Source organism: Pleurodeles waltl, chromosome 7 (genome assembly GCF_031143425.1).
Source record: "Pleurodeles waltl isolate 20211129_DDA chromosome 7, aPleWal1.hap1.20221129, whole genome shotgun sequence".
Lineage (NCBI taxonomy): Eukaryota > Metazoa > Chordata > Amphibia > Caudata > Salamandridae > Pleurodeles > Pleurodeles waltl.
The window spans coordinates 295,797,783-295,824,147 of NC_090446.1; the positions used below are offsets into that span (position 1 = coordinate 295,797,783).

A 26,365-nucleotide genomic window follows, 5' to 3' on the forward strand; every position below is an offset into this window, starting at 1 on the left:
GGTTTCTGATTTATAAAGATCACCCAGTACACGGTCTGGACTGGGTGCCTCAGAGGGCTTTAGGCCATCAATAGCAGAAAGAGTCTCCTGAAGGCTAAAAAATATTTTTGTAGTCAAGGGATCTGCCCATCCTGCTTCGCTTCTAATGCAATCATTAGTCCCATTACAAAGTTTTTTAGGTTCAGGCTCAATGGTTGAATATTACAATGGATGGGTTTTACATAGCAAGTGGATACATGGGAAATGATGTGCCACAAATGTTCTACTATCACCAACTTTTAGTGCCTGGTTAATCTTGTCCCAGTTATTATCCGCTGACTCAGGTTTGACCCGCGTGATGGCTAACTTGTACCTCGAATTGGCTCCACAAATCTCTTGGCAATTGTGTCCTTTAAAGGCTTTTCTGAGATATTGCCTAGCACTAATGCTATCATTTGAGTACCACCAGGGCTCTTTAATTACAATGCCAGATTTTCCAGAAGATTCTTTACAGAAAATGCCCTTTACAATTTTAAATAGTTTAACATGGATATCTAATATAGGAATATCCCCTGCCGGTAAGCCCTTACATTTATGCAAATAATATGCAAACCAATTCATAAATCTCTGCATGGAGTTATTCATTTGCCAGAACACTAGGCCACGACTCATTCTTGTAACTGTTTGCCACAATTGGTTCAGGGATCAGAGTATGTTGAAAATTCACAGGTCTTTTAAAATCATCCCGAGCAAAGTAACATTAAGGGCATTGAGATCACTGTCAATTTGAATAATTACCTCCATATCATTACATTGTGCCCACATCCTCACATCTAATAGACATAATCAATAATGCTCATAGTAAACCCTCTCTTAAAAGTGACAGCTCCCTTTGAGTCAGAGCGGGTCCTCCCGTTACAGGCTCTTAGGCCTCTGCCCACTACTATGAGGGCAATTTGCATGGCCACAATAGGAGGATGACACAGCAGTTTTCCTGTAACACTAGGAATGTCCCAATACTCATCTTCTGATTCAGTTATTAAATCAATAGAAGGAGAAGCTTCAATAGAGTGTTAAAATCACCTGCTACCAGAATTCTGGTTTCCTGTTGGTATTGGGCAATTAAGTCGTCCAAGAGAGCCACCATTGGCAAGTCACTGCAAACTGGCATAGACCTAGCATAGATGTTCAACATCGCCAGTTTCAAACTGGTTGGAAAACTAAGCATTATACCCATTAGATCGTGGGAATCAGTATTCAGTAAATGGTGCGAACAACCCAGGTCAGTTTCAAACACAATCATCATACCTCCTACTGACCCGTCCAAACTTCTTTGGGGCGAGAGCTCTAACATTATAGGCAACATAACTATCAATAAATACAACTTCCACACCCCATGTTTCCTGTGATAACAAAGATCCTAACCCCCAATAAAAGACAACCATTCATTCTTGCCAAGCTTTGACCTAATACCTGCCTCATTCCATGAAATCAGTGATATAACTTTCTTTAAGGTGGAAATAGGGGGAGATACTTTACATTCAATTTTGGACTGCTTCTCGAAATAACTACTGTGCCATGACTAGAATTATTGCTGTGGCCACGTTTCAAGGCGCATACTGTAAACCTAGCAATTACATTCAAATAATCGGCCCCAGTACCCTTTCTGCAAACTCTATTTAGTCATTCAACCTGATCTGAAGAAAGTGTTGATCATCCTGTTTGATGTTCATTCATAATTAACTCAACATCACACGCATGCTTGGGTGGCATGCCCATAGAGTCAGTCTGGCCCCTGCTTACCAATAACACAAACGGAAGGGAACTTTTTATTTGAATGACACCATTTGTGGATGAGCAACTGTGCAGTTCAAAGTTTATCAGGTCTTCCACCAGTGCCTTGTTCCACAATGTCACTTCCACACAATCCATATCTTGTGAGATATTGCTAATTCTTTTAGGAAATTCTATATAGGACCTGATGATAAACAGCCTTGCTTTGATCTAAACCAATGTATGATTTTATTAGTTAAATAATTCGTATCCTCAAAGGAACCATTCCCCTACTTCGAAACAGAAGTTAAGTATACTTTCCTTTCTTGTTTTAAAGATGTACCATAAGCTGGCTGCCGCACAGATGAAATATAAGACCTCTGGCCCATAGGTTTGAATTTACCTAGCAGCTTAGATGCTTGAGACTGAGATGGGAGAAGATTGAAGGCATGCACAGAACTAGATGGATTAGATAAATCCTTGCCTTGGATTGCCCTCTGATAAAGTCTACTGGGTACTCCCCTAACCTTATGTTTAGTAATTCCGCCAGTCATTTTAGGATCAGAAGATGGAGTCATCTGAGTAGCATAATTAGTTTCCAGTTATCTTACCCCTGAAACTTTGGTTGCTGTTCTCACATTATTGCTTTTAACTACAGATCTATCTTTACAAGCAGCTGCAGATTTAGAGCTGTGATATCTATGATCACAATTTGTGATGGATATTCTAAATTTAGTAAATTGATCTATGAGCCCAGATATCAGGAGCTTAAGATCATCAAGCTCCCAATGAAGTGCTGACAGGTCATTTTCAGTCAACATCTTCCGCAGATTATTAACCTCTGCAATAGAGTCCCTTTAGTCTGGCCAGCACAATCGTTATAGACACCTTGAGCCATGTTCAAATGGGGGCTTGGATTATCTTTCTCAGCTAGTGCAGAAAATCTGTTAGCACTGGGAACAATGGCCATAACAATGACCCTAGGTGAAAGAGGTAAAGAGGTGGGTACTGGCGACTTTGCTCTAACTATCGGTTCACCCTGGGCAACAATCAACTGAGACTCTGTGTTAGAACTTCCACTTCCTTTCTTCCTAAACATAGCTGGAATTGTTGGATTAGGATTGATATCGGCTCAGGTCCTTTAATTAAGTCTGTGTTTAATATTGACTCCACCTCTCTAATCAAGTGATTGATATCCTCCAGAGTAGAACCTTTCTCTACTGTAGAGCCTGAGGTTGCAGCCACATCCACGAGCCGCTTAGATTTCTTTACGCTTGATTTTACTACATCAGAAGCTTTACTCTTCCCCATGCTTAAACCAATAAATCTGGACCAAAGTAACGTTCACTTACAAGTTGCTGCGCTCCTTCCAATAAAGAAGAAAGAGGGGGTTCCTGGCCCGGCCTCTCCTGGCGATGACGGGCAGAGACGGCACCCCGCTTATTCTTAGACTTACAGAAAACCGTGAATGCGGGTAGTAATAATAATGCATATTTTTTTACTTTTGCGCAGCTGCTACACCTTCAGATTTTGAAATCTAGATTAGGATTTACTGACTTTAAAATAACAAAAACAGGTTAGTGTTTGATGAACACTCGTATCATTACAGAAGCATGTTTGGTTTGTATTTCCTATTCTTTCTGCTTTATTTACCAGTTTAAAAAATACATCTCTGGTATCTGTCTTCGATTAAGTAGTTGGGGCACTGGAATTCTTGTAAGGTTTTCTCTATAAAACAGTTCTATTTTTAATACAGGTCCGCATCTTAAAGAGGTGCATCCTATTAATAGGTGCAATGAACGAACCGTTCTCCCTGATTTCAAATGCAATATTTGTGTTGCGTCAATGCATGTCCTGTCTGTACAACTTTAGAGAACCTGTTGTGATTCTTGCCTTTCATCTTTTGAGCTCCTCAGAGTGTTTGTTGTCAGTTTAACACTTGCCTTCTGGCCATTTCAGAGTGATTTTTACACCAGCAGTATGCAAAACAATGCAAAACACCTAATGTGGATCCCATTATTTCCCTGACTTAGGATTCTAGTTACCAATAGTCCCTGCTAATCAAGTGGCAGGGAAAGAACTTGATTATGGAATTTGAGGAAATAACATCAAGGAATCACGGTTACTGCATTAATTGCCATGTTTGTCAGATGTTTCAGTGAGATTTGCATTTTGATGCCTGCGTCAGAACACCTGGAGTAATGGTAGTCCAGATCCATGGAAGGGTCTGGTAAGAATGGGCTTGGCGTTGGGGCACAGGGGCCTTGGGCGATGAAAGAACCTTGCTCACTGATTGGAGACTGCCTAGGGTCTTTAATCAGACCCATGGACAGCCTGTTAGAAGAGGCCGGCAGCTGGGACAAGCGATAATTGCATATGTTTGTTTGATATTGTGTTGGCTTGGGATTCACGCATACCTAGACTTGGGGGCGGTGGTTACTTCTACAATCACTACCTGGTAAGGTAGGGTGGGGTATACTTAGGGAATTTTCATGACACCACGACACACCTAAGGCTCGGGAGCCTTAGTCATGTTACCCATGGGGAGCCACACCCTTCCACGGAAGAACCAATTGTATCTGCCATGACACGTTCCCGTAACTAACACTATTAACATGGAAAGTTAATGGCCTGGGCAAAAAAGTAAAGAGAAGTTTGGTGCTAAGGACCAATAAAAGAATTAAACCCAATGTCATATACTTGCAAGACACATTTAATTGACATGCAACATTGCAGTATGGGGGGCGATATAAAAAGGGAAGGACATGCACAATACACCTCAGATTCATTGGGGGTGATTATTTTGATTAAGAAAACACTCCCATTCCATGCAAACATTTGTGGACAGACACACATCGGTGCTATACGGTAATCCTGGACTTCAGGCTGATATACTGCCGAAAGTGGGTAACAGTCTGTTGGAGACTCTGCCAGCGTTGGTGATGCTGGGCAGAGATTTCAACCTGTTGCTCAACACAACCAAGGATAGGGTGTGCCCCAGGGCAGAGGGGAAGGCCATTCAATGGAAGCTGAAGACGTGTGGAGGAGGACTCTCCACACACGGGGAGAGAGGGTGATCATTTTACTCTGCATTACACAATATGCATTCCCGCCTCGAAAATATATATTCCAATATATATATATATTGTAGGCCATCATTGTGCTTGGGAACCCTGAGAGAACGTCTAATTTGCAGACCACCTTTTACTTGCGAACCTGAAAGAACATTTATTCTGTAGGACACCTTTTGCTTGGGAACCTGAAAGATGTTTTATTTTATTTTGTAGGCCACCTTTTACGAGGGAACCTGAGAGAGGTTTCAATTTGTAGGCCACCTTTTGCTTGGCTTTTCTCCTTCCCAAAGATCCAAGTCATTTAAGTATTCTGGCTCAGGGCTGCAAGTAGGGTCTCCTGAATTTCCTCGGCCATTCCCATAGTGTGCACGTTGCCTGTCTTCTCCCTCCATTGCACCTTAAACACTGAATTAAGCATCTCGTTACAGTGTTCGTTCACCCAGATCTACTGCATGCTTTACACAGGAGGCGCCATCCTTCTGACCTCAGTGCAGTACGTTTTGTGGAGGTTTTTGAAGAGTTCGCGGTTAATAATTACTGTAAGAGAATTGCTTGAACTTTCAGTACACGGGATCCGAAATGCGTGGTGTAATTTCCTCTAGGCACAATCCAGTTCCAATTACAGTGAAACGTTATGATTGGCTGAAAACTGCGCTCGTAATGATTTGCTATGTATTGCCGAAAGTTAATAATCTTTGGGAAAGAGTTTTCTGTGCTTCAGAGCAATTTTTCATTTGGTGTTTCAATTCTTAGGCTAGATTCTGTGAAACTGGTGCCTTGCTTTGGGTATTTAAAAAATTTGATGAACTCTTGACTTGAAATGCTTTTTGACTTTAAGACAGAGAGAGGTCCAGGGTGTTTTCATTCGAATAGGGTCCAGGGTGTTTTCATTCGAATAGGTCCTGCCCTCGGTGCTTAATTTGTGCGGGTGCTTGCAGGTGGTGAGTACAAACACTCATTTTTGGGACCTGGGATTTTGGGACTCTTGAATGCAGCGCCCATCCAGAAGTTATCCACATTTATTTTCGCAGCCATTTCTTATTTCAAATAAAAATATTTTCGTTCCATTGACATTACTTGCTAGAGTGCAAAATACAAGCATTGTGATTGTAAAAGATACGGTCGGAGAAACTACTGCATGCTTATGTGATTGATTGTTGTTATTTCCCTTTTGTTGGTTATTCTTCAACCTTCACAGCAATGGAACGTTTAATTGAACCTCTCATTTTTGGCATTCATCATGACCCACTCCCTTTGACCCTCTTCTGAGATTCTAGCAGTTTGTGCAGAATACAAATCCTGCAATACATTACCTCTGGTCCCTCCCTCGCCTTCCTCCTTAACCAATGAGGCTTCCTTGCCTCCAATACACCCCTCCCTTCTCTAAAAAAAAAAAAAAAAAACGCCCCGCCCACTCCTCGTCCTGTTCCTTTTTGTCTCCCTTTAGCTTTACCTTCTTTCTTCCATTTCCTGGGGGGTCTTAGTGGTTTAGATCTCTGCCGGGAGCGGAGCCCTGGGTGGCCGTTTTCGAGCTTGGCAGCATTTTCCTGTTCTTCAGCATGGCCTGCTGCATATGTACCTGCCGCTGACGGTGGTGACTGTAGCGGATTCTTCAGCCTTGTCTTTGGTAGTGCCGTCTCCTTCTTCTGTATGGGTGTTTGTTTCCACTGGCCCCTGTAAGGGACGTCTTGGAATTTGCCTTTTTTTCTGGATGGGACAGTTGTGGGTGCTCTGTTTTCCCCAATGGGTTAGGCCCTCTGGGATTGCCATGCCCTTTCCGATTACTGTTGGGTTTTGGTTCTGGGAGTCTGGCAGGTTGTTGCTGTGTTTCCGGTCCCTTGCTTTTTACTGTTCTTTTCATTTTTGTTGGAGGTGGATTCTCTACCTCCTTCTGTTCGTCTGGCCTCGGTTTTGGCTACCCTGCTTGCTTTATGGCATTGTTTACGATGTGCTCTGCTCTCTCTGCTGCTGCGATTAGACCAGTGGTCTCGGGAGTCAGGGGCTTGTGCTGCCATGCCTTGCTTTGGCTGCTGGTTTTTCTCGGCCTCTTCAGCACGCGCCTTGGTTCTGGTCTTTATTAGACTGGCTGTGGCCATTCAGGTGGGTGTAGTGTTCACCGATCTGTTGGCTACTTTGGTGCTGTGCGTGGGGCTGTTCGCTGATGTTTCGTTGGACATTGTATGTTCTTAACCGGGGCTGTGGTTGCAGGCTGGCAGCTGTAATGTCATCTCTGGTCGCAATGGCCACGTTCTGCCCCTGCGATACGCTCAAGGGCGGTGAGCATGCAGCCGGACAATCCCAGCCTTGCGATGCGATCTGGGGCCTATAAATGACTCGGAGCCCACACAGGTATTGCTTTAAACATGCAGGGGTGTCTCATCTTAAACCCCTGATATTGCATCACAGTGATGGCTCCCGTGGGTGCAGTGGCGTAGCGTGGGTTGTCAGCACCCGGGGCAAGGCAAGTAATTTGCGCCCCCTAACCCGGGGCAAGGCAAGTAATTTGCACCCACTAACCCGTGGATTTAGTCTCTTCCAAGATGTTGCGCCCGGTGCGGCCGGCCCCCCCTGCACCCCCCACGCTACGCCACTGCGTGGGTGGCCTCCGTTGCCTCACGGGGTGCGACACTACATTACTCCTTAAATTTAACAACGTTAAAAACATTTCAAAACAGTCATGTCACACACTGCGTAGTTCTCTTCAGCTGCACATCTAAAGTCAATGATATATTACGTGATGCTCCAGCATTGATGATTGTGTAGGGTTGGCCCTCAGGTTATAGCGGGTCTTCTCACTCCTGCCTCTGATCACTGGAGTAGTAATCTCTCCGTCAGCTGACATTGATTCAACTAGATCCTGGCTTCCCCTCATCATCATTCATTACGCAAGGCCTGGCTCCTTAAAAGTGATCTCCCAGGGATATGATGCCCCCTGGCTCACCACTCTGCTCAGCTAACTCTCCCTCCCCCGAGAGTGGCAAAGGGCCGTGGAACTTCTTCAAATGTGAAATGTTCCGGGACACTTCCTCCTCACCTCGCCTCACAGTCAATTTAGTGCCACGAATGTGGACAATGGTCCATGGAGACCGTTCAAAATGAAGCTGAAACTTGCTGTCTGGGATCGACATTTCAGAAGAACTGCATCTCCTACTTGAAGTCTTGGTGGCCGAGCCTTGCACTGGTGGTTGACCCTGAATTTTGACTTCTGGCACTGAGCAAAAGATGTTATCGTGTCCATGTGGGCTGGAGTTCAGTCAAGGTGATGAGGAATTGAGTCGTGCACTACTCGACCCATCACCATATGTCCAGGGGCTTGACCAGTAGTAGAATGAGGTGTCTGTCTGCATTCCTGCAAGAAAGCTTATATGGCCCACTCATACGGCTGGAGATTGGCATGAGCGATCCTGATCACAATATTGATGGTGCGCATAAACCTCTCCACTTCTCCGTTTGCCTGTGGCCAGGGAGAGTGATGCGTCTGTGGCGGATGTTCCAGGACTTCAAGTAGTCAGCTACTTTGTGACTATGAAATGGAGGTCCATTGTCTATTCTCAGTTCTTTGAGTACTCCACGGGTGGCCATTATTTTTTCCAGCTGGGTAAGACCTCTTGAGCAGTGAGAGAGGTTAGTATTTCCACCTTCAGGTGTTTGTAATAGTCGTCAGTGCCCACCATGGTGTGCCTCCCATCTGGAAGGCTACCAAAGTCAAGACTAGCACATACCCACCGCTATTGCGGCCCTTCCTCTGTTATCATGGGCTCTGGATGAGAGGGTGCTCCAGTGACCTGGCACCATGGACACATTCGAACAAGAGTTTCTACTTGCTCATCCATCAAGGGGAACCACACCTTTGTCCGCAGTCTAGTCTTGGTTTTCACCATGCCCTGGTGACCGGCATGGGCTAGCTGTACTACTTGGGAGTGGAGACTAGCCAGGATGACTAACTGAGAGCCCCTCATTAAGCATCCTCATGAATCTGCCACTAGTTTCTGCTGAACATGGTATAGGCTCTCCAACATGCGTCGGGACTCAGGAGTTTTCTGGGCCCAACTTTCCTTGAACTTCTGCTACTGGTTGGTCTATATTGCTTTCAATGCTTGCTGCAGGCACTTATCTTGGGCTGTGGCTTGCTGTATCTGTTCTAATGACAAAGGAAGAGGGCAAGATCGGTCCACAACATATCGGACGTATTCTTCAGTCTCTTGGGATTCTTCTTCTTCAGCTGGGATGGCCGCTCCAGGGTGTCAGGACGAGTAGTCTACTGGGTTACTAGATCCTGGTCGATACTCCACTTGGCAATCGCATTCTTGCAATTAGAGCAGCCACTTTTCTATCCTGTGGGGTGGTTTTGACGCAGTCCCCTGAAAGAGCGGTATTAGTGGCTTGTGAGCAGTAGTGACTACAAAGGGCCAGCCAAAAATATAGAGGTGGAAATGCCAGCATCCCCAGTGGACCGCTATGGCCTCTTTCTCAGTTTGAGAATACTGCTGCTCAGTACTTGTGAGCGATCTGCTCGCAAACGCCACCGGGGCCCATTCTCCATCAGTCGGTCACTGCATCAACACAGCGACCAAACCTTTGTGTCCGAAGTCAACGGCGAGCATAGTTTCCTTTTGAGGGTCATAATACAGCAAGGTGGTATCTCCTAAAGGGCTGCTTTGGTGGCTTCAAACACCTGTGGTTGAGCAGGACCCCATTGTCACGGGTGGCCGTTCCGGTCAGATCTCGCAGAGTTAGTGTTGTCAGGTCCGGGATATATAGTCTGCAGTAGTTCACCATCCCCAGGAAACTGCAGACCTCTGACACTGTGGTAGGCGCTGCGGCTTCTTTGATATCCCTGACTTTTTCAGGGTCTGAGGTGATCCCTTCAGCTGAAAAGGTGTATCCAAAGAAACTGATCCGTCAAAAAATTCACACTTGTCTAGGTGTAGCATGAGCCCTGATTCTTGTAGGTGCTGGAGTATTCCCCGAAGTCGACTATTATGCTCAGGGATTGACTTGGCATATATCAGGATGTCATTACTGACATTGATGGCCCCTGGCAGTCCTCCAAGGATCTCTTGAATTGTGTTCTGAAAAACTTCAGCCGCACTGGAATTGCCAAAGTTCAACCGACTATATCGTCTGAGTTCTTGGTGCATCAAAAAGGTAGTGATATACCTTGATTCTTTAGCCAGGGTGAGCTGATGATATCCTGAGCGGAGAGCCACTTTAGAAAACCAGCAAGCAACGTTCAACTCTGAGCGGAGGTCATCAACGGTGGGTGGTAGATGTCATTCTCGTTTCATAGCTACGTTGGGTAATCTCATATCCACACACAAATGCGGACCTCCCCTGGCTGTTTCGGTTTCCTTGTCACTACTATGGGGGATACCCATGGAGTGGGCCCCTCCACTCTCTTGGTGATTCCTTCTTTTTCAAGATTGGCTAGTTCTCTTTCAACTTGGGGTCTCAGGTGGAACGCAATCCATCAGTGCCTTAGGTCCACTGGTTTCACTGTCGGGTATATATAAATGGTCATTTCTTTCCCTCTTAGACATCCAATTCCTTTGAATACGTCAGGGAACTCCTAAAGAATGTGCGTGACAGTTTCCTGATATACCCAGAGAGCAAAGGTAACTATTTTCCGGGCTTCAGCTGTTTGGCATCCCAGCAGCATCCCCTGTCCTTCTCCTCTGTCATAGATGGTTGAGTTGCATACTTCTGACTCGTAGGAGATGGGTGGATGGAACTTCCTGTGGATGTGCAGAGACTGGCTGTGTCCATACTAAAAGACTTATACCATTGTCTTGTGTAGCGGTGGAAGAGGGTGGTGGCTGTTGTATATTTCTCTGGACAGCAGGTTGATGGAAGCCCCTGTGTCTACTGTCACCAACACCTTCTGGGTGCCCACTTGTAGATGACATTGTGGGAGATGTGGGTGCTCTCCCATCTTCCTGCCTACGGGGAACACAGCATGGACAGTGAGTTCGAACTCGTCATCGTCCATGTCACTTTGTTGCTTTAGTAGTGTGTTGACACAGGTTGGGGTGGCTCCCTTTTCACTCGATCGCCAGACTTTGGCGAAGTGATTGTATTTGCCGCAGACTGCACACTTTTTTCCTTTTGCCAGGCAAATCGTCATGCGTTGAGGGGGACCCCCCACAGTATCCACACAACTTCTGTAGTATTTCTGTCTTCATGGGCGTCTTCCGGGGTTTGTCTGACATGATCGCATTTATGGCTTCTGTCTTGATGGGTTCATTGAGGGCAGCCTCCATGTGAGAGGCTCTGGCTTTGAGAGCTCTTTGTTTTTCCCCATCGTCAGAATGTTGGTGAGGGATTTGCCTGGTTCCTCCAGAATGCGCTCCCTTAGCTTGGCTGAAGCACAGCCCTGAATGATCTGACCTCTTATCTCTTTGCTCTCACTGTGAAGCCACATGTGTTTGCTAGCTCCTTAAGGCAGGTGTGGAACACGCTGAGGGATTCACTCTTTTGCTGTCTGGCTTGTCGAAAGTTGAATCGTTCGTAGTCCTGGCTCACCATGAGCATGAAGTACGCATTGAGCAAGGTTATTTGGGTTGCATGTGTCCTGGGGTCTGCTTCTGGGAGCATTTTGGATATCCTGTGCAGCTCCTTACCTCCCAGATGCAGGAGCATGGCTCTCTTTCTATCATTTTCTATCTTCATTGCGTCGAAGTACAGGGTTACTCTCTCTACCCAGACTCTCCACCTGGAGGACATTGCCGACGGGCCCCTTCTATGATGAACGGCTCTATCGGGGGTATGTTGGATATGTTTCTTCACGCGTTGTACTTCTCCCTTTATGTTTGTCTTGATGTACTGCCCCTGCCTTGTTTGCCACGTCTATGCACCTGTATGCTGGTGCAGGTAGGTATTGTGCCTTGTCTGTCCTTTGTTTTTTTTATTGCCCCAGGGGTGGTGACCTACCCTTTTGCTTTAGGTTGTTGGCTTCTGGGCCCTTCCGCTGCCTCTCTTTTCAGTCACCGCCTGTGGTGGGGGCTACTGTGGAGTTCTGCTTCTCCTCCTTTCATGTATTGTTTTTTCTTTTTTTCGGCTTCCGATGAGGCCTGTATTTCCCGGTGCCGCATTCTGCCCCACACGTGGTCTGCTTCGTCGCACACGTGGTCTGCTTTGTCAAGTGGCAGGCCACCCCGCCTCGTTGCCAATTTGTAATGTCGTCTGTGGCCGCAATGGCCACGTTCTGCCCCTGTGATACGCACAAGGGCGTTGAGCATGCAGCCGGCTAATCCATGCCTTGTGATGCAATCTGGGGCCTATAAATGACTCGGAGCCCACATAGGTATTGCTTTAAACATGTGCTCCGGCAGACCGCAATTAAACCGCTGCCCCTTTGGGTCACGTTCGCTGACCCAGGGCCTTTCCCACCTGGGTCAGCAGTGCAGGGGTGTCTCATCTTACACCACTGATGTAGCATCACAGTGATGCCTCCTGTGGCGCGCCTCCGTTGCGTCACAGGGCACAACACTACAGCAGCATCCCTTTCCCTTTCGGAGTGAGTCTGTTCACTGGACCCTGGTCTTTGTGGCCTCTGTCTACGCAGGAGGCTACGGGCAACTTCCCCCTTTTGCTGCCGTCATTCTGCCTCCGGTTCTGGCGGTCGAGGGGTACTGGTTGGACTTCGGGCTGGAAAGAGATAGGGGCCTTCTGCAAGCTGCCAGTTGCGGGTCGCTGGGTCAGGGCCTCTTCCCGCCCTTGACATGGCTTCCTCTGTGCGGTGTCCCCGGTTTTGCTTTAGGAGTGCTCATTTTGTGTTCTTACTTGTGGACACGGGGCATGTCCTTGAGCATTTCCATTAGTTCTGGTTATACTTTCCTTAGGTGGGAGGTTTTTCTCCCCTATCTCCCTGTTTTTTGGCAATCTGTTGGTGCACTCCCTGACTCCCTGTTGGTGGTTCCTGTGGACAGGATGTTGCCGGTCTTGCAGGGTCTCAGTTTGGGTGCTTGGAGGAACAGTCTTCTTTACGTTTGTCACAGGCTCGGGAGTTTTTTGGGGCATGTTCCGGCCTGTCATGAGAGGTTGTGGGTGCTGGGTCTTTTGGCATCACCTGTTTTTCTGGCGCCTTGAGCTGGTTTCGCATGCTCGTTCTGCTTACTCTGATTCTCTCCCTCTGGTGACCAAGAATTCTCGCATCTCTGGTCCGCTTCTGGGTGTCGCTCCCGGTCTGTGGGGTTCTATCATGCTGGCTTGTCTGAGATCGTGTAGTGCATGAGGTTTCTCTTTTTCCTCCGTCTCTAGTGTTGTTGTCTGTGCTCATCCTGGTATTCTGGGCTCTTCCATTCTCATGGTGGTCTTCATGCTGGTGTATGTTTTGGATTGTCCTGCTGGTTCGTTTCGGGCTTGCCTGCTGGGTTTGGTGGTGCTGGTTCAGATGGTAGGTCTGGTTCCCTCATCTTTCCTCCTCCGGCACGCCCGTGCCTTTTCCATGTCCATGGACTTGTTTGTCCAAGGCATTTTGTCTGGGCACTGGCCTCTGTTCTGTTGCTGATTGTTATGTTTAGTTTGGAATGGTGAATGACCCGGCTGATGTTTTGGGCTGGGCATTCCTGCTCTGCAAGTGTCGCTCCCTTTTACCGGGCCTCTTCCCGATGTTTGGTCAGTGGTGGGGTGTTCGGCTGTTACCCCTGATTGCTTCCTCTGCGGATGCCGAGGGGCATCTGTTTCGTTCAGAGTGTGGTAGTCCTCTGGCTTGGGCATGGGCTGGTTGCCTTGCAGTTGGCCTAGGGGTCTGAGGTTTGATTTCTGCTTTCCTGTTCTTAGAGGCCCGTCTGGTGCGGGCCAGTAATCTGCGAGTTTGGTGATTTTGGGGGCACTGTGTGACTTTTCTCCTGTTCAGGTGTTGTTGGGGTGTGGCCAGCTATGGGCTCTTCTCGTTGTCTTGTCTCCTCTTTTCTTTCTGGCTCTTCCTCTGCAATTGTTGGAATCCTTGCTCTTGACAGCATGGTGATTAGATGGAGCGATGTGGCTGGTCTAGGGGTCCCTACGTGGTCCTTTTCGCTGCTTTGTTCAGCCTAGCATTGCACAGCATTTTCAGTCTGGTTTTCGAGGATACCGGTGATTCGTACTTTGGCAGTCTTTTTCTGTTTCTGCAATTCTTGCTAGGTGGGACTCACATCGGTCTATTGGTCGCTACTGTCAGGATTCCCAGGGCTGCGGTTCTGGTGTTTCGTAGCTCTTGATGTATTCTTTGTTGCCCTGGACGGTGCTTTCTTTCCCTGGTTGGGTTTTACTGTTGGTGTTCGTGACCCTGCCTGGTCCTCCTTTTGGGCTCGTTGTCTGTTCTGCTTGGATTCTCTTGACTTTTGTCCTTATTTTCTGGTGGCCTCTGTGGTGGCTCACTTGCAAGGGGTCTCGTTGGTGGGGATTTATTGGGCATCAACTTGGCTCGCCTTTCACCTTTTTGTTGGTCCCTTTTTGGATTACTGAGTTGGCCCATCTGGATTATGTGTTGGATCACTGAGTTTTGCCCTCTATGCATTATGGGGATATTTTTGTTTCTTTGTTCAGCACACTCGTTCTGTTGGGTGTTTACCACTCAGTTGTCAGTTTCCATTGTACTTGCTATGACTCAATGGTTAAGAAGGAAGGCGAGGGAGGGACGGGAGATAAGGTGTCCATTTCTTACCGATAATGACATTGCTCCTAGGCCTATCACCTTCCTTCGAGGTCCCTCCCACCTTTCCTGGACAATACAACTGAATGTTTTGGTTGGCTTGTTTATGTACAGGACGAGGAGGGATGGGTGCGTTTTTATTTAGAGAAGGGAGGGGTCTATTGGAGGTGACGGAGCCTCATTAGTTAAGAAGGAAGACGAGGGAGTAGGACTAGGTGTAATGCCATTATCGGTAAGTAATGGATGCATTACATCTTCTGGTGAACCTCAGTTTTGGTTACAGCTAGATGCATGGTCTCAAGCGAGCCAATTCCATTTCCGTCACGTGGGCTCTGTCTAGACCGCACTCATTTCCTGACCGTTGTTCGGACCCCCCTTCCACTCAGTCTCCCAAACTGGCTAATATCTCATCAAACTCCACAACATTGGTCCTCAACATCGAATTGTTACCTTGTACGAATTAGATTGTGTATTACTCCCTGAAGTACTGTCATCACAGCCACTGGACCAAACAAATCCTGAGTAACATATATGCACTCTCACCAGTTATGTGTGTGCTTTCAAGGCAGTAAGAATGCAATGTGATCCATGATATTCCTCTGACATATACAGGATGATAGAAACACTGGCATATGATAGCAGATTGATCATCTCCTGATTTCAAGGGAGTGATGACTATATACCCCCTCACAATTAGTAAGTTCATCAAATCAACGCATACAAAATTGCTTTATTCCTCGTCAGTTTTATAAGAAAGTGATGCCCCTCAGTGAGTCAGAAAAAACATATTTAAAGGAATCAGGTTACTTATATAGCACCCAGTATTAATTTGAGCCTCTGGTTTCCGGAGCTCGGCCCCAGCACTCAATTGTGAACACTTGCACTTATGACAGTCTCCCATCTGTTGGCACAAATTGACTAACTTAGGGTTGAGCACAGCAATAGTTGTTTATTAATTCAACAGATATTAAAAATTACAAATACTTGCCGCACAAGCCATTCTTACAGCTTTAGGGGCCTGAAATATTCTAAATTGCCACACTTGTGGACGTTTGATGGTTAGTAGTTGTGTTGGTACTATCCTTGGCAGGCTGGGGCAGTGGGCGGTGAAAGCTGCAGGGACCTCCTGATGAAGAACCTGGCTCTTATTTTTTCACAAATTAAGCATGAAAGCACCCTATTTTCAGTGGGAGTCATTCATCAGACACAATTCAGAATCCTCTATAAACATTTTTATATAGCTCCCACAGTGATGCTGACTCGCACAATGATCGGGTGGGGGGGGGAGACAAGGCAGCAGGTAAAGCTGTAACATATATATTGTATACACACATTTGCTGAACTACTTCTGTGACTGAGGTATCATTGGCATGATAAGCATGGCCTCCAGCAAAACGGCCATATTCCTTCACCTAATAATTTGACATGTTGTATTCCACAATTTTAAGAATATTACCCCTAAATGGGACCATCTCTCTAACGATCTTGTGGGACCTGTGTCTCAAGCTACACCACACTGAGGAGACCCAAATGGCTTAACCTGAACGTGTTCCCGGTCTGAGGTAAGGTGACCCTGCAGTTTCAGCAGGACTCCTACTGGAGGTGGACCAAGAATTATTGGCTTGTGGGCGCAACCTACATGGAGGCAGCAAAAAAGGCAACGGACTGGAATTCAGCCCAGAATAATTAACAATGCCGGAGTTTATTTCCAGAGTTTCACTCATCATTTTTTATTGTTATCATATACTAATTCAACAGCACTAGTTCATGGAATAGCTACATGAAGCTGTACAATTACGCTCTTTTCTGTGGCACAGTCGATTTTTGGGGGGGCTCACGTTCATTCATCTGCACCATTCGAAGGTATAGTTCTTATATGTTAAGTTGGCCTTATGACGAGCAAATTAGATTGAGTTTCTAAAAATGTTGGGCTTTATCGCTAGCACAATTATTTTCTAATTCTTCGACAGTGTTAATGTATATGTTGTGCTATTACGAATAATATTTGATTTAAAAAAAGGCGAAAACACACACAGAGGAAAAAATACATGAAAAGATCAAACTTGACCGCAACCTATTGAAGTAAGCTCTTTCATCAGTATATTTTTCATAACAACGTCAGGAATTTACGGTAACACTGCCAATGATTTGTGATAAGTTATCAACGGGTGCACACACAAAGCTAATAAAATCCAACATACTGCCAATCTCCAGTCTCCTCTCTGTGGTGTGATGCATTTCAATTCTGTGAAAAACAAAGAACACATAAATACGTAGCCAGACATATTGGCCCAGTCACTGCTTGTTTAATGATGTGTTTTCAAAACTGGAGCTGGAATCAGGATGCAAGCCATCCCTCCCCCTGCTGTGGCGTTCTTCTTTATATGCGGAGAGACGTGGTCTCATTAACTGAGGGAGAAAAAGCACAACAGACTCTGGTGACTGGCTTCACGAGGTGAGCGATAAAGAAAAACACACAGAATCCACTGAACACAAATGCTGGCTCCCCAGGCATGCTTGCAGCTGCCACTTTTAGATTCAGAGCTGGCCTTTTTAGGGTCGAGCCTGCGTTGCATGCGCTCGCACATGCGTATCGCAGCGAGACGCTTTAGTGTTTAGAAAAGGGCTCGGAGCCCTGTCGACGTCACGTCAGTGTTTTTCATTGGTTCGTGGGCCTGCCTAATAAAATCTGCTTGTTTTCATTAGTGGAAGGCATGCATAGGTCATGCCTTTTCCGGTGGCTAGTCCTCCTCGAGCGCATCGACCAAGTACAGAAAACATGCGAGGCTCGCTGTTTTCTGTCCGTCTCGTGGATTACTTTTTCTCTAATTTACTAGCGCGATTTTGCTTGGCAGAAGTCGAGCGCTTTACATAGTTAATTGCACTTTTTCGGGTTACATACATAAATGCACTTTTGCCGATAGGTGAAAAGTCGGGTTAGGAGTTTACAACGCTATCAGCTCTAACATGAGCAAACGCGAGACCCATTGCATTGCAAATGCTTGTTAGCTTTTGCTGATTCCCTTTCTCTATTACCCATTTCCTTTTACAACTCATATTTATTGGTTAGCCCCTATTTGCATCGTTGTATTTATTCCTCCCACCCTCACCTCTCTATCACCCTCTCTCTCTTCCTTTTAGTCTATTTCTTTCTCTCTCTCTCTCTCTCTCTCTCTGCATTTGGTACTGAAGCGGTCCGAGTAATGCTTTCCACCAAGAATTGTTGATCCCGCAGGGATCGTTAGGTATGGGGTGGAAGAATTACCCCACATTACTAGTTTTTAGAGAACATGCAAGATTTGGTGTTTAGATTTCATTCCCAGACATTGGGTAAAGTTTTCAGGTGAAAGCCACGGCCTTCCTGCATGTGTGTTCCCGATGGTACTCCTGTCTGGTTTCCTGCCAATTGGGATTACCAGCTCGTAAACAATGAAGGCCTATGTCGCAGCGACTCGGTATTAATGGTTAAGTCAATTAAGCTATGAAAAAATCACTTATCAAAATAATGAAAACCTTGTCTATGAAGAATCTGAACAATTCGTAAAAATAAGTTCACGCAGGCACTCATGTTTGTCCCTAGAACAAAGACTCCAGAGTGTTTTGGGGGGACAGTTCCAGAAGCTAGACCAGCATTTCACAATAAAATAAGCATAGATATATTTGTTAAGCTGTGCAACCCAAGCTGCTGGACAAATCTATGACAGTCATTGTGTGGAGATGGTATTTGAGACAAAGACATGCATTTGTTGTGTTTGGATGACATTTGAGAACAGTTTTGAGAAAATTAAAGTGCACAATTTAGAGGTGAGTGTTTAATTTGCTTTGTGAACAGGTTGGAAAGTTAAAATATAACTCCAAGCTCTGAATCCTATTGACTGCCTCAGTTTAGTCCTATCAGCCAATTTCCTGATCCTGAACTGGGTCTCTAACTTTATAAAAACTGAAGTGAAAAAACATGTAGTTATGCCAATTGACGAAGCAGGTGCTAAGGGATAGGAGTACATACTTACAAGAATGGGGGATCACCATATGTCTCCCCAAGAAGGTCTAACTCAAGAAGCAAAGTTCCAGGAATGGTTCTAGGTTTAAAAACTGCTGTGCACATTGTTGGAAATCCTTGGTGCTATTGCTATTAATTTATTAATATAGCTGAATGTGCGGAATGTGCTCAAGGACGGTCATGTTGCCCCGCCTCATCCTCAAAATTGGTAGGAAATAGCATATTACATTCTACGCATCTGCATATATGGTTTATGCCGTGCTGTTTATCACAAGTAGCTGTTTTTAAAAAGTGACTAATACCAGGATTTGAGGGTTAGGTTTGGCTCGTAAGGTAAAATCACCTTGAAGAAGCTTCATGTTTAGTAGAACAGTTGTTTCCATGAGTAAAGAAATAGTAAGATGTTGATTACAGTGATGTTTTCATGTGAACTGCATGGTACTCTAATAAACTGGAATTTGACCTCTCCACTGCAGTAATAAATGTGTATACGTGCGTTATTATTATACAGAGTGCTTATCATGCCCTCCAGCCTCTTAGGTGTGTGAAAGCCTTTAGGGCTTGAACTTGGGCTTGCCCCGCTCAGTTTGAAAAAAATAAGGCCCATATTTTTAATTTTTTTAGCGCTGCATTGGCGTCAATTTATGACGCAAAAGCAGCGCAAACTTACAAAATATAATTGTATTTTGTAAGTTTGTGCCGCCTTTGCGTCAAACAATGACGCAAATGCGGCGATAAAGAGTATAAATATGGGCCCAAGTTTGGATCACATAAGTCAATATTTGCCCAGGTATATGATTTTTAAACTACACCTGGATTTGCAGCCCACAACCTCGGACTGCTTCATGTTTGTGCCTCAAAAAGGGTGGAGAGGGGTTTTAACTTCACTGTGGAGAAGAGTTAGCGGTATAGATGTGAACAGAGTGTATCTGTGTTGTAACTGGAGCATCTGTCACACCGTGTGGGCTTGTGAGAGTGCTGTCCGCACACTACGTGCTGGAGGGAATGGTAGGTATTGTGCGAGGTCGGTGAGTGAAAGTAAGCATCCCACTGGCCAGAAAGTGGGAACTCAGCCCAGTTCGTGGCTGTGTGCAGCGAGGTGTGCCCTGTGACTGCAGCATGCATCAATCAATGCAGCTCCCAGCAGCCCGCCCTGCGGAAGACGTTGCGTTGTACACAATTCACGGGCGGCTCCGGTGATGGAGGAGCACCGCAGAAAGGACGGGGACCCCCCTGGAAGGTAGGGCCGTCCACGCGGGGGTGGAGGCTTAGAGAGGGAGGCTGTAGGTGGCGGGGGGTTAAATAGAGGGGGCGGGAGAAAGATGGGGGTAGAGGATGAGGGGGGGTAGGGGTGAAAGCATGGAGAGTGGAGACGAGAGGGTGGCAAGCATGGAGTGCCAGGCGAAGAGCGGAGGCGGCGGCTAGGCTCGAGTGTGGAACAGAGGTGGATTAATCTGCATTAAAACGACTTTAAAGGGAAAAAAATACAGTTTTTAGAATGTAGATCTGTGTCCTCGTAAGAGGTATATCTCTCGTCTTCCTATGTATTCAGTGCTTAATTTGTAAATGAAAACGTGCCAGTGCCCAAAGCCCTCCTCTTAAACACGCGGCTGCAGGAATTAAATGTGGGAACATGGAATACTGAGGCGGCTTGACCCTGAAGCCATCTCGGGCCTCTTTAATCCATATAAAGCCACTCCCTGCCCTTTCAGTTCACTCTTGCAGCTTTCTATTTTCTCCCTTTGTGAAGCTTTTTTGTTTTTTTCTTCCTCCGTTTTTCCCACATGTGTCTTTTGCTCGGAGCAAATGCTTGAGGCAGAAGAATAAGCCCCGGCCCTCAAGAATAAGTGCCGGTGCTCAGCACCGGAAACAGCACAGGGAACAACAAGCACAAATTAAGCACTGTATGTATTCCTCATGAGGCGCTTCTTAAACCAACAACAAATACAGACAATGAATGTGGGAAACCTGGGGGATTGTGGACAGGGTTGGATTGGATCATAGGGCCACATGTATGAAAGGATTTTCCATTCGCAAACAGTGCAAATCGGTAATTTCCACTGTTTGTGGATGCAAAATAGCCTTTCACAATGTATGAAAGGCATCGCAGTCCCATTTTAGGGAATTACAATTTTTGTGATTCCCTAAAATTGCGACTCCGATTAGGGAATCACAGTTTGCGTTTCCCTAAATAGTAAATCGCAAGTAAGGAATTCCTATTTGCGATTCCCTATGGACATGTATCGAGCATTTCCTGAATGCAAACCAGGCATTTAGGAATACAAATACCACAAACTCCAAGTTGGTGGTAACGTTCATTTTTAAAAAATGCATTGAAAATTCATTTTTTTAAATGCCATGAAGGGCATGTGTTCGCTTTACATGTGCACAATAGTTTTGGGAGGGTGCATCAAAGGGGGCCTTAGGCCCTCACCACCCTTGGTTTTACATTTCCTGCTTTGCAAATTCCTAGAAGGAATTCTCAAATTAGGAAACACAAAACATTTGCACATGTGGGCCTTCAGGCATATAGGAACAAATGGAGTCTTCCCTAATAGTGATTGTGAATTTTAAGTAATCGCTATTCGGGAATCGCTATTTTGTTACATTCCATTTTGCATTACCTAAAAAGCAGTTACCTAAAAGTCGTTATTTAAGTAATGCAAAATGGAACTTTGATACACCTGGCCCATAATTAGGCCTAGGTAGTGCCAAAAAAAGTGTTCCACATTCCTGGAGGACTCCCTTCCATTAAACACTATTTGCTTGATGTCACTGGACTAATCTTTAGAAAAATGTTTTTAAAAATAAGCATCTTAAAGCTTATAGAGCAAGTAACGTTGGCGTAGACTTACTGTATTGTGGCTTGGTGGAAGAGGTGTAAAATGAATCCGGAGCGCCAAAACACACCTGACGAGTCTGGGTTGCCACCTGGCAACATGGTAGGAAAGCAAAGAAAAGCACCCAAAGCTGTATTTTTTTCCCTCTGATGGCTGTGTACTTTAAACAGTAGATTAAGGCAGAAGCACTTAAAAATGGGTTCTAAAGCTGCCTTATGACTAATAGTTAAAGTGAACAAAGGCATAAAATTCTTGTTATAAAGAATTAAGGATATTCTTATATAAAGAGCCCTCGTTTGTTAGCTTGCTCTGGCCTTTATAGAACCTTAATGCATGGTAAATTAGCATTTTATGTATTTTTTGTAGATTTAAATGGCACTGCAGCAAATGATTAGTTACATTAAACAATATCAAATTATATTTTTGTTACTTTAAGCTTAGAGTGATTTGCCCAGAATAACAGGATGTTGAGCAACATCGGACTCATCGAACATAGTGTTCAGTTTGAATTTCAGTAGTTTTGACCTTAACTCCAACCCACGCCTCCTCCCCGCGAGGTCCTGCATACTCCGGCTCGCTTCACCCACCATACCCACAATGCAGTGGCCCAGCAGGGCGGTCGGGGAAAACACTGCTTCTGGGCAGGAGCCGGCTCAACAGGGGGTAGTGGTGAGAGTGGCCAAAGGGCCGGAGCAGCATCTAGCCCCCAGCAAGACTGGATCTTAGACTCAGTGCCTCCCCTGCCCATCATAGCCTCAGGGTGATGGCCTGGCTGGGGAGGAATGAGGTAAAGGGCATACCACGGGCCGGTTGGCAGAGGCCCTAAAAAAACAGCCCACAACTCACCTTTATACACTGGTCCGTCGGCCAAAGCCCAACTGCCCGCCTTACCAATCCAATCTGATGGTGGAGTGACAAAGAAAGGGCGAGTAGAAAGGTAGGAGAGCTAGAGGATGGACACAAAAGGAAGAGAATAGTGAGACTTTAAGGGTGGAGACGGAGAGTAGAAGTGAGTTAGGGTGAAATCAGGGAGAAGAGGCAGGGTGAGTAAGGGAAGTAGCAGAGGGGCAGAGCCACTTGCAAAACACATTCGCCACAGCACAGAGGAGTGGGGGATTGTGCTGCGTCACACTACTCACTCGATTTTGCTATATGCAGATGACTTGATCTTATAGAGATTTGTGCGAGGGCATGGGGCAGACAGCACAGAAATTATCTCAATTCACAGATGTTTCCGGGCTCCTAATTAATTCCAACAAATCTTACGTATATTCCTTCAGTGACACTTTCCAGGAACTGTTGATTCAGTTTGGACCCATGAACATTGTTGCAGCACCCATGTCTTTCCGGTATCTCGGCATCCATATATACCGCGATCATACGGACTTGTTGGAAGACAACCTAATGTGTGCAATTACAGCATGCCAGTCTCAGGTAGCTTTTTGGCCACTTTACCCCTTTCTGTATCCGGCAGAGTGGCTTTAGCAAAAATGGTGGTTTTACCACATATGTTACACTATTTTGTTAACTTGCCACTTCTGATACCACCTCGGGTATTTCACTTGTTAAACTCCATGTTGATTGACATTATCTGGGTGAAAGGCATCCACCGAATCAGCCTGTCTAAGTTGCAGTTGCTGCCTGATGACGGAGGTCTGCGGGCCCCAGATCTTCAGGCCTATTGCATAGCAGGACAATTGTGATGGTTGTCCTAGTGGCTGGCCAGACATAACCTGGGAGAAATCTATTACATAGCCGCATTGCTGAAAAGGGGCTTGTTACACCGATTGCTGTGCCTGAGCCCCCCAACTGGTGATTAGATATACATCCTCTTGGGTCGCATATGCCCCGAATGTGCCTCTTTGCAGACTTCCCACTCTCACAGGTACTATGACAACTGTCATGCTCCAGGTCTGGGAACAACAGGGAGTCTTTTCCCTGGGAGACCTGTTCAGGACACGGCATGTTGATGACACTCGGACTTTGTGCAGGCTCATGGGTTGCCAGACACTCTCTTCTTAACCTTTGCGAAAATACTAGCTTATGTTCGCAGATACTGGGCACCTGATCGCTCTGAGCCGGTAACACATGAGCTCTCTCAGGCCCATCACACAATGGGACACGGTAGGCACCTTACCCGATGGCTATATAAGGGACTCGGTGCGCATATTGACATACTGTTAGATTTGCTTAAAACAAAATGGGCCACTGACATTGGGCGAGACATTACACCTAGGGAATTGACCATTCTTCTACAATACTCCAGAAAGAAGTCCAGAAATTCTCCGTTTAAGCTGACACAATTTTTCCTCTTTTATCGCACATATCTTACACCACATAGACTCAACAGTATGTACCCCTTTGCTTTGGCTTAGTGCCCCCATTGTCATAATCATGATGCCAACCTCATCCATGTGGTCTGGGCATACCCTTCCCTCGCACAGTGCTGGTCCACTATAAGTGCATCTTTAATGGACCTTACAGGTGTCAATATGGGGCTAGCACCAGATAATTTTTTATTGTGTTTATACCCTAGACCCAGAGGCTCTAAAGTGATTTCACACTTTTTTGGACTTGGCTACGCTCTTAGCGAAGCCGCAGTTGACCAGGTGTTGGAAGTCCCCTCGGGTCCCTCCAATTATTTCCTGAATAGAAGAGGTGCTACGATGGGGCCAGGCTGAGAGCCTGGCTTTCTGACGTAAGGAATATAGAGGGCTTCATCAGAAACCGATATCATTAGAATGGGATGCTTTGTTGGAGTGCTTTTGAGCGCAGAGTGAATCCGGGGAGTCGGAAAGCTTAGGGTAGACAGGTCCTTCACATTGCACCCTATGCCGTAGAGTTGGTCAAGACCCTCTATTTACCCGGGCCCGAAAATCCCTCTCTCACCACCCTCCCCCCACCGCACATCAGTAAGCTGTTACCACATAGTCCTACATAGTCTTTGACTAAAGCATGAGCATTAGCACTTGCACTAGCTCCTACATGGCCCTGGCGCTAATAGGAATTACAACCCCACAGTAAATTAATCGCCAACTGGATCAACAGAAGTTAGTTTTTGTGAGTGGGTGGGAAGGGGATGGTATTACATATCATAACATTGTTGTGTGATAATTTTACTATACAAGTAATATAGACTGTATTAATTGCGAACTACTATGTATACCAACATACCTATCTGTAAACTCACAATGGAAATTATTATCAAAATGCCAATGAAGTTTGTGTTAAAAAAGGGTAGCAGGACAGGGAACAGAAAGAGATGAGAGATAGAGCTAGGCTTGGAAACACAACTAGAGAGGCTGTGATGTAGCTTAATAGGTTCCAATAACTGGTAGATGGTTGGCGGGAGGTACACAACGTGCCTGCAATTCTGTTGTGTGAGGGATGCTGTGTAGCAGTGGCGTAGCATGGTTGCCATGGTACCTAATGCAGGCAGGAAAAAATGGAGCACCCAGTAGGCAGTCTAACTCTGTAATGGACTGGTGATAAGTTGGACAGATCACATGGACGCAGGTATGGTGCTAATCTATTCTTTATTTAAAAAAGTCCTCACTCTTTCTTTGCTCTTCTATTCTGGGGTAGCTTGTCTCCACCCATGTTGTTCCTCCACTGTCCTACCCTGGAGGCCTGTGCTTTTCCCTAAATGTCATTTCCAGTCCCTAGGCAGGACGTGGTGTCCGATGTCTAGGCTGTGGATCTGGGTAGGCTTCAACCAGCAGTCCAAATGCCCCATGACACAACAAAAGTCTGCAGCCCAACCTACTCGATGGCCTGGCCCATGTCAGCTGTTCACCTTTTTGCGTGTTCTTTCACCCACCTCGAACTCAGGCCTCCATCCCTTGCATACCTTGAAAGAGCGGTGGATGAGATAGTGCACAGGGTACCATGCTACATAGTCATGAAGAATGGCTGTGTTGAAGAGCATCCTATTCCTCAAAGGGATCAACTACTGATGCCAGGAGAACCCCTCTACACGCTTTTCACCACACAGCCAGGTGCATTAAATGTGGCCAGAATATAAGCATATTCTGGCCACATTTGATGTAACTGTGGATAGTGCCTCACTATGAACTTTTATTGAACCTGGTGTGGCTAAATTGTGCAACCCCCAATGAGAATTTACATCCTCAAGTCATACTATGCGTCGATTCTGAGGAGAACCTTTCAGTAAAGGGCTGTATGGGGCTTGTGTCTGGTACTGGCAATTAGTGTTCCTTTACCAAAAGGTTTGGAGGTAAAATGCAGCTCCGAGGCTCTTTGTATGTGGGAGAGACTTATATTTTGTAATGGGAGGGGTAAATGTTACCCTCCTTTCCCTCTCTATGCTAAATCATCAAGCTTGCTGCTTTGATAAGGACCGTATCTCAGAATATCATATGGAGAATGTCCTAAATAAAGTTCACAAAGTATCTTCCTGTTAGAGTAGATGTTCTCTCATTAATTCTATAGTGGCAATAATATTTTATCCAATGACATTCTGCCAAGAATATTCTGATGCACCAACTTGACGGGCTACCATATAATTTTCATATATATTATATCAAGCGTTTGTCCTGGAGCTCCGAGCAAGAAGCAAGCTGATATTATGGTTCCTTACTTGTGCTTGCATGGCATTTGCTACTATTTTACAAACCTGTAACACTTGCAGAATCTGGGTATCCGGCTGTTCTATGGGTTATGGTCCACAGGACTCAACAAGAGTGGTCTATTCACACTGTAGTAGTGTTTCATTTTGTTTAAAAGTGAATTATAGTTGATAGGTGGCAATAAATTTAGACTTGACTAGCTTCATATGTGTGGAGCATCATGCGCATGGACATGTAGAAGGATATACCGCTGATACACTTCTTTTGCTTTTTACATAAAATATTGGTCTGATGGTCTGCTTTTTCCCTGCGTGGTGCAAATCACAATGTCAATTTCATTGAGTTCACTTTCTCGAAGAGTACATTAACCAAGAAAAACACTTTACAAAAATCAATGTCACAGGATTCCAAGTTCACTTATTCTCAAATATAAATGTGGAATTCAGTACAGTGCACCAGTATGATACGTTTTCTAA

At 45.6% G+C, this 26,365-nt stretch overlaps 1 protein-coding gene across 13 annotated transcripts in view; it reads left to right on the forward strand.

Annotated features, from left to right (window-relative positions):
• The window catches only part of EPB41L1 (erythrocyte membrane protein band 4.1 like 1), a 458,763-nt gene that overhangs the window by 184,092 nt on the left and 248,306 nt on the right, over window positions 1-26,365 (forward strand). For 4 of the 13 annotated variants that reach the window (XM_069243685.1, XM_069243696.1, XM_069243693.1 and 1 more), the window contains exon 1: window positions 19,565-19,700. The exons of 8 other annotated variants lie outside the window; for them this stretch is intronic. The gene's annotated coding sequence lies outside the window, so the exon portion shown is untranslated. Of the gene's footprint in view, window positions 1-19,411; window positions 19,701-26,365 lie in introns of those variants that run through there. One more of the 13 variants, XM_069243691.1, reaches the window with a different exon arrangement.